Source organism: Monopterus albus, unplaced genomic scaffold (assembly GCF_001952655.1).
Source record: "Monopterus albus unplaced genomic scaffold, M_albus_1.0 scaffold41.1, whole genome shotgun sequence".
Taxonomy (NCBI): Eukaryota; Metazoa; Chordata; class Actinopteri; order Synbranchiformes; family Synbranchidae; genus Monopterus; species Monopterus albus.
The window spans coordinates 3,925,286-3,934,653 of NW_018127921.1; the positions used below are offsets into that span (position 1 = coordinate 3,925,286).

Here is a 9,368-nt window from a genome sequence, read left to right on the forward strand (position 1 = left end):
CCTTTTCATTTGGCAGCCAATCTAGCACAAAGGCTGGAAACGGCGAAACAGAATCCATGGAGAAGCTATTCTGAAGCTCACTGAGTAACATGTTAGCTTTTTTTAGCATCCTGTACAAGACACAGGTGTAAAATGACAATTACCTGTTCCACAGGAGTTCATGTGCTCGACTGCTTCTGGGCTTCGGAGAGTTACTGGCAGAACAGGGCGCGTTTAAATTTTTACACAAATAAGATATAAAGTGTTAGTTTAATGAGCTTTTAAAGATGCCAGGAGGCAGATGTTTAGCCTTTGGTGTCGCCAGAGTAGCTGTTTCCGTTTCCAGTCTGTACGGGGTCCGGGATGTGTTGTTACACAACATTCTGTGACCAGTGGAAAATGTGACCGCAGGGGCCTTTAACCACATGGATGGTACCTTGTTTAAGTAGTAGTTGTTAATGTTGTTCAGTCTGATGGATGAAGGAAAGGCGACTGAGATGACAGTATTCAGATGCTACATTGTTCAACCACCTGACAGAGTAAGTTCACAGTTTGATGACCAGTGTCAGAACATGACACTGTTCTTCTGTTGACCTGCACCAGGCAGTCAAACAATGTGTACATTGTGTACAGTAATTAGCAGGTAACTGGGACTCCTCTTGTTCACATTAAAGACTGAATAACACACACACACAAAAAAAAAATCAGGCATCATCAGAAGGTCATAATTGAACAACATGCAGCATTGAAATACTGACAGGTCGTTGGCCTTTGTTTCACTGGCTTTAAGACTGAATTAGCAACAACTTAAACTAAGTACCGTCCATGCAGCAGCACCCCCTAAAGTCACAGGATGTGTTGTAAGACTTCTGCTAACACTGCCAAAAAGCAACAAGCTGATTCCTAGAAATGTTTTTCTTGAGGGAGGCGTATGGAAGCTCACTGCATTCACCAAAGCAAAGGAATTAGAGGATCTTATCTGATAATTATGAAAAAACAGATTTTAAACTACTAGGTCAGGATCTCATAATTCATATCTATTTCTCATAATTGTGAGATAATGCAGGGGGTGGAACACTGCAGAACGTGCCTACCAGTCTTCAGGTTTTAACAAATTAATTACAAGAAAAGATCTAACAGTCTCTTAATTATGAGTCAGTGCATCTGTATATGTATTTCAGAGCTCTCACGCCAAAGTTGTAGACTGAATTCTGCTAAATTAGAAGAGGGAAACTGGGATTTAAAAGAAGCACAAGGAGCCCAGAAGAAGAGTAAAAGGAAAGATAAAGGACAACCAAACACATCAGAACTTAAAGAAACAAGTGGAGAGAAAGAACAGATAAAGGAAAAAAGGATATGGCAAAACCTAACCTTAACTATTTTCTTCAGCTGATTACAGGCTGTGCGTACCAGGCCGTTTAATCCGATCATTAGCAATTGAAGAATGAGTGATGAGGAGGAAAAAACATATTAAAAAGTAGAAAAACAAAACACAAGTCTTAGATTGTATGTTACGAGTTCAAAATAATTTAATTTCTATTCTGGAACAATAGAGGAGGAGAATATAGGAGAACAATACAGACTAGTGATGAGATGACAGTGATGGACTTGTTTAACATACTCTGAAAAGAAAGACTGATATACAGAACATGAAAAACATCAGATGGAGCGAGAAGGAGACAATCAAATGTCTGACATCAGCAGTCACAGTTATAATTGAGCGGACACCTACTATTTAAAGAGTGTTTCCATTTTTAGACTTCATCCTGCTTAATGGGAAAGTTGGCTCACTGTGAGGAATTGTAGTCAGCAGATACGCACTGTGAAGGAAGAAACTGAGCACACCAACATAGAAGATAAATTTAATAAAACAATAGAAATAGAAAGAGATATGTTGTTGCCAAAATCTGGTAATGAAGATTATTATATTGGACTTTATATTGCTTCTAAAATTACACACTCAGCTGCTGAAGATAATGAAAGTCATTTTATAGTCTTTTGCAAATCCATGGTTATTATTGCTGCTGTACTGTGTGAATGTACATTTTATCTTGTGAAGTACTGTATTGCAACAAGGCAGAATCAGGAAAGCAGTTTTTGCTGATCTATGTAGTTACATTCTGTGATGGATAAACTTAAAGGACAATACCACACTTTTTAAAGTGATAGTATATCTTTTTAATCATTCATGCTATGGAGTTTCAGCTTTTGGATATATTTTTTCTAACTTCCAGGCAGCTACTGTTTACCATTTAATGGTGTGCAATATGAAAATCATTATTTGTGGCAGTTTGCTGTTGTAGAGGGCAGAATCAAAGTCTGCATTGCATTATATCCCAGCCCTTGACAAAATAAATACAGGCATATTTGTTTATTGTTGTTCACTGTTCATTGAAAGTAAATGGAAACCAATGGCTGCCTGAAATCAGCCATCTAATATGTGTTGTGTCATGGATATTGAAAGAATTAGGCAGGATCACCATACACTATAGCCTTTTAAAACCATTATAACTCATCTTACTGAATGCCAGCCGTGCCCTTTTCATGGGGTGAAGCTCAGAGGTCCACATACAACAAACTTTGGCTAAAGCACAGTGATTGATTTACTTTACTGTCTTTAGAAGGTGTGAAGTTGCGTTCGATTCACCTTAATTCACTGGCCATCCTTGCATTTTGGAGTTGCAGGTGTCCTGTACTGTGACTGGTTAGTGGTACAGGAGTGAGTCTGTGCTGGACTGTAGGCAGAACCCAGTGAAGACAAAGCTGCATCTTTAGTCACACTGCTCACTGTGTGTGTGTGTGTGTGTGGTCCCGTGGAAAGAGCAAACCCCCACGGTCCATGGATAATGCATTTTTACACCTTTCTTATTAGTCACAGTGTGTATTTTTCAAGGTGTGTGTGTGTCTGAAGGACATACATAGAGAAGGAGGTGAGGGTGCGAGAGAACAGAGCATTTTTAAGAGAAAAAAGGGAGTAAGAAAAAGAAGAAATGTGTCAAGAACAGATCCTCATTCTGTCATGCACCAGTCCCACCTGCCCCCCTTCTTTCAATCGCTCTCTCTCCCCCTCTTACTGCCTTTGTTTCTCTACCTTCCTCTCTCACTACTTCTTCCACCCCTCTCTCAATTCTTCTCCCCCTTCATGTCGCTTTGATTTGTTTTCCCTCCAAATCCTCCAGTTATTTTATTCCCTTGCCTGTCAGTGCTATTTCTTTCTGTGCGTGTGTGAGTGTGTATGTGTGTGTGTGTGTGTGTGTGTGTGTGTGTGTGTGTGTAAGCCTTCTCACTGTCTTTCTTTAAGCCTCTCTGATATACAACAGTTCCTTCAGGGGAGTTTTTCTTCCCCCTCCCTCGCAAACACACACACACACTTATCCTATGCACCATCTTTAACCTATTTCCCAAATACCAGCTTTCTCATGTTCTCTTACTTTTCCCAACTCTTTATAATGGTCTCTCGCACCATCTCTCTCTGTACTAAATCATTCATGTCCAATGTCCTACTTCCTCTATAGTTTAGGACACACACAGCTTTCAAAAAGATCTTTTCAAAATTCTTGCTGTTCTCTGTGTTAGTCTACATTTTACAATGGACATCTTTAATCTAAGCAGCATTGGTCTAAGATGAAACAATTTCTAACAAATCAGGGCCTGGTTGCTGCCCGACAGTACGCCCATCAGTTTTTTCCAGCTGTCTCAGTGCTTTACAGTCTTAATAAACAGTAAAGTTTCTAGATCAGTAAACACATTTTCATTTTTGGCACAGAATAAAAGCCTAGAGGGCATTCTTAACCGCAGTTACTGCTAATAGTTTTATCGTTATGTACCATTATCCCTTTGATGTGTTTAATGTCACCATCAAGAACAATTTTAAAGTTCTGAATACACATAACATCTGTGGTAGGTGTCGATCATTTTCTCTAATAACTGTTATAATTTAGTAAAAGGAAACTTTGTCCTGGTGCTTTGATGCTACATACATGGCAGGGCAGCACCAACAAATGCTTCATAAAACTTGTTCTGATATGAGTATGCATTACAGTGTTTACTTTTGTAACGTTGTAAACCAGGGTGTGTGTGACTGAGTGTGTGTGTGAGATGGGAACCCAGCTGTGACTAAGAACAGAGGGCAAAGTGGAACAAAGGCCTATAGCTGGGGTGGGGGTGACTTGGTTTTGGAAATGGATTTAATTTTACATTGTGTGTGTATGTGTCTGTGTGTGTATGTGTCTGTCTCCAGGCAGCATTAGCTACCGCTGAGAACCAGCTGTGCTCTCCTGTCTCTCATTCCTCTCATCTCTCCTCCCTTCTCTTCTCAGTTTTTCTTCCAGGTGTCTTATAATAGAGTATCACAGATTATCTTTCTCCCTTTTCATCTTTGTTCTTTGCTTTTTAAAATTTTAAGTAAAAGCCAAAATCAACTATTGTGCTATTATTAACAGGTGAAATATCTTGCTCACACACTGCGCTTGTATACGGCACATCTTGCGGATCTTTTCTACGTGACCTTATTGTCCTCAGGTGTTCCCAGTGTTTTTACATAGTAGCCCATCTCCACCAGGTGACCCAGCTGAGGCTGATCCACCCTCAGTTTGCATCCAAGTGGCCACCCCTAACTCTCGACTGCTGTCATGTTTTCAGACACATCTATCTGCATCTCAAATGCCCCTTCAGTTGGGACCAGTTATATATTTTCTGTCAAACAATCATCCTGAGGGACTTTGTGATCCAGAGGGATCACTCACAGTACAGGGAGTCTGGCTTTTAGGTTATGCCTGTTTTGTGATCAGATGTTTTAAGGTATCTCTCCCAGCCTAGCAACTGCATACCAGCCCCTAAATCATGATTGCTTGTGTTGGGGATCCATCGATTTGCTTTCTCTAGTTCCTGAGGGGCTGTTTTTTGTAATGATTTGTCATTTTAGAGCAGCAAGATGAATAACTAGCATAATGGGTCACCCTAACAGACTAACAAAGTAGAACTAAAAAATAAGCTCAATAATAAATCAAACTGGGGGAAATTTTACTTTTATACTGCATTTTAGTTGGTGAAGTCCAGTAAATAAGGATCATTTCAGTTTGTGATGGCTTGTTTTTCTTTGGAGTCATTCTGTCTGCTTTTGTTTAAACCAAACAAACTCACAGCACTCAGCAGATAAAATTACCACATTGTTCTGAATCCCCTGTCAACACATATGAATCTGCTGATTTAACTAGCTTCAAAACTCACTCATTTTCTCAAGGATTGACTTGGTTTTGGAAAAGCCTTCCTCAGGGCCTAGTTAGCAAAAAAAAATCAACAATTCTTGAATAGAGCTCTCTAAAGCACAAGATGCAGTGCAAAACCTCCCATCAGAGAATGGAGGTAGAGCCTGACACACACACACTTACAGGGGTTAGAGAGTAAGCTCTGGCATCCTAGAAGTGGCCTTCTGTGTAATCAGAGCAGACACTGTCACAGAAAACAGCGGAGGGCTGCTTTATTCAGTCGGAAACAGAGAGCAGAGAGGGGATTATTTCTAAAATAGCTCTGTGTTTGTCTTAGACAGAGACTGGCCAGAGTCACTCTGGACTGAATCTGTTTTACACACACACAGATTCATACACTTCACTTTTACACATACAAATGCATAAAAATAACCCTTGAGTACACAGCGACAACCTGTGAACATACACATACAGAAAATATCCCAACGTACGTCCTTATAAGCATATAGACACCTACAGAAATACATGCTGTCATAATATAGACATACTGATATCAATTGAACACACAAATGCACATACACTGTAGATTGCAGTAACGCGTGACAGCATGAAAGAGATAATGCAGCACACTGGAAGCTGCTTTGGTGTGTGTAGAAATATGTGAGTGATCTAAGACCAGGCATTAGTGTTTCTGATAAAGTGAGGGGCCTTAAGTGGTTTTAGGAAGGACAGAGCCCCCACATGTGTGTGCGTGTGTGTTGGGATTGGGGTCAGGTGCCTGGTGCATTTGTGTGTTTCTGCTTACTGTCTGCCTTGTCGCCACAGCGATGACATCATGGTACATGACCGCTGAACGATGGAAAGAATTCCCCCGTCTTCTTTACAAATAGAGAGACAGAAGAAGTAGAGCGATAGAACAAATGACAAAGGACAAGGGATGATGAAGAAAAAGAGATGAGAGATGCAGACAGAGAAATGGTGAGAGAGGCTGAAAGTGAGTGAGATAGGAGAAGAGCTATAAACCTAAATAGAAATTAGTTAAATATTGAATAACTTGTCAAATGTTCATATATATTCATGACTGTTTTACTACTCACCACCATTACAACCTGGTTGAAATGTTATTCAGCCTCTTGTCAGTTTTCTGTAAACATTTAAAGTGATTCATCCATGCAGCATGTCACTGCAGCATGGCATTGTTGTCCATTGAAACCCTCTTTTTTTGGGAACCCAGCTGTGCCAGCAGTACAGTGCTTTTCTTGATCTGCATGCAAGCTGACACCAGTGCTGTTAAAATCTTGACACAAATGTGTCACACCTCTGCACATACAGATCGACAAGTAATCTCTAGGATGCGCAGTGCAAAAATACCTGTATTTTAGGCCCGTGACACACCAAGCTGACAGTTGGCCATTGGCCACCGTCAGGCAGTCGGTGACTGTCAGTTGGGGTTCATCTTCCCGGTGTGTCCCACACTGTTGGCACTAGTTGGTTCCTGTCTGCATTTTTTCAGCTGATTCGCCATCTTGAATCAGAGTTGGACCTTGCTGGCAAGAGGGTGACTGACTGGCTGTTCAGCTTAGAGAATGAATATACCAGAAAAGAACAGTTCAGGAAAGCTCCTTCAGGCTATTCTCCCATATAGTGCGGTTTGTCCTTTTTTCGCCTCGACAACCTCCTTTCTTCTTCCACACCAAAAGACCAAGGACAGACAACAACAGTGCCATTTGCAAATTCCTATCAGACATATTCTCAATTAGAAGCAGCTATAAACAGCAGCTGTTTAGAATGAGTGCTGCTTTATCTAGCTCTTCTTCTTTCCCTTTCTGAATGGCAAATACAGATACTGCCACCTGCTGGTAGGGTAAGTTATGTCTCTCACACACATGCAGAACGTACATGCCAGTTGGCCATTGCCTGTAGTCTGTGCAGTGTGTTCAAGTGCCACTTTTCTTTCCCAACTGGTCCAGAGAAAGGCGACATGAGGCGACACAGCAGTGGGCCTACGCCGCTGCTAGTTCTTTCATATCGGCTTGGTGTGTGTCTGTCCTACGGCAAAAAATGTTGCCAAAATCAGAAAGTACAAAAGATACAACCTCAATAACAAGCTTTTATTCTTTGTGTACCTTTAGTACTGTAGACCTTCCCTTATCCTGCTGTGCTCTCTATATTCCTACAGAAAGTAAAGACATAAAAGAAAAGTTACAGATCTAAGGCTGTGAATCCACTGGGAACCTTTTCTCCTCACAGTGCCAGCTTTGTTGTCTTTGTTATTTTTAATAGTAAGGACAAACTGCCAGCTGTGCTGAAAGCCTGCTGTGTTTTAAGTGCCCTCTGACAGTAGAATTATCTAAAGATTTAGCAAAAGAGGCTGCACTTTAAACTGTTTTTAAATGATAATATCACAAGTGTAGGAGCCACAACAAGTGCTTGTCCTAAGCATGTATTTAGGTCTGCTGACTGAGATGGTGGAGCACAGAGTGTTTTAAGTGTGTGCATGTGTATTAGACAGAGATGAAGGGAGCGCCATAGAGAGGCCCGGAATGAAGCGAGTGCATCTGGAATAAATATTGTTTTATCACCGGGGTTTATTAGCACCATGTGCAGCAGGAAACTCTCAGATATGGTATAAAACTAGATGCACAGTTAGCTTTAACAAGACTAATGTTCCATTAGCTTCTCTGTATAGAGTATGTTTGCATGTGTGTGTGGGTGGGGGTGGGGGTTTGTTTATATATACCTGTGGGGACAGAACAGTGCAGGGACCAGAAGTCACTTGTGGGGACCAGAGGCTGGGTCCCATGAATAATTTGTCAATTTTTACCAAAATGACAGGGTAAGAGTGTAAGGTTACAACAAGTGTTGGCTCTGGTTAAAGTTAAGGTAAGGATTAAGGTTAGGCGAGTAGCAGTTCTGGTTAAGGTTAGGGTAAGTCTCCTGGAAATAAATGTAAGTTTATGCATGACCCTGTAAGTGAGGACTGCAAGGATGTGTGTGTGTGTGTGTGTGTGTGTGTGTATACCAATGTTTATATTTAAAAAAAATTCTATGACAGTGTTCCAGTGTGTCAAGTCTGGGGAGAAAGGAAATGTTCTGTCTGATAGCAGAACAAAGTCCAAGCACTTGTGTTGGTTTAAGGTTCCAGAGTCAAAACACTGATTAAGAGAAGGAGCGCTTGGGATTCCCCAAAAATTACCAGGGTTCTGCTGAAGCAGACATAGATTAAATGTATGTGTCACCTCTCCTTATGATAAACGGGTCCTCTTATTTAGTTCTTGTGTCAAGTAAGAATTAAACACTGATGCATTTCAGAAACTTTTTTTGGTTGCAAAAAAGGTTCTGACAGTGGCCATACTACAGTACAGAAGCTCAAGCTACTAACCCAAGTCTTAACTACCACAACTGCTCCTGACAAGATTGGTGCAGTACAGATGCATGATGGGACACTTGCAGACTGACAGTGTGGTCAGTGAGGTTGACCAAAGAATCTGTAGGTCTTCACACAGCCCAAACATGTAATCTGTTTTGATTTAGCCTCTCTCATCTCTGTATTCCTTACTGCACCACTGTATCTGTGTGTGTGTGTGTGTGTGTGTGTGTGTGTTGGAGAGAAAGAGAGAGTGCTGAGTAAATAAAGACAGTGAACGAAAAATGTGAAAACAAGATGCAAAAAATGCTAATGAAATATGCCTCTGCACCAGTGTATCTGGATAATTGTATGTCTGTGTATGTATATGTCTTTATATGTGCTTATCTGTAGCTAGGGAGATGGAGTACACTAGAGGAAGTGTTAGGAAATATGGGCTTCCTTTACCCTTACTTTACTTTTATTCACAATTTATTCTCTTGAACATTGTAAGCTAGAAACTGAAGTTGCATCTTTTTGAAAGTCTCTTGACTTTATTACCTGATTGCAAAAAACACAATGTATATAAAAAGCAAGATTCAGAGGAAAACGGGCAAAGGGGGAATATGTTTGTTCTTTCATATACTGTACATGTTTGCATCTGTGACATGTGAATGTTTGTGTGCATGTGGGTGGTCAATGTTTGAGCCCTGTGGGATTGTGGGCAAACCGTTGTTATTTAGATTTGCTCTGGAAACGGACAGAATTCCAAGAGCTGTGGCTGATGAGATGGGCAGGGTGGATGAGATGCAGCTTGTTGATTCCCGACCACATAG

The 9,368-nt window shown here is 40.8% G+C and overlaps 1 protein-coding gene across 1 annotated transcript in view; it reads left to right on the top strand.

The window, feature by feature from the left end:
- LOC109959816 (ELKS/Rab6-interacting/CAST family member 1-like) overlaps positions 1–9,368 on the top strand; it is a 132,836-nt gene that overhangs the window by 106,930 nt on the left and 16,538 nt on the right. The gene's annotated exons all lie outside the window — the stretch shown is intronic.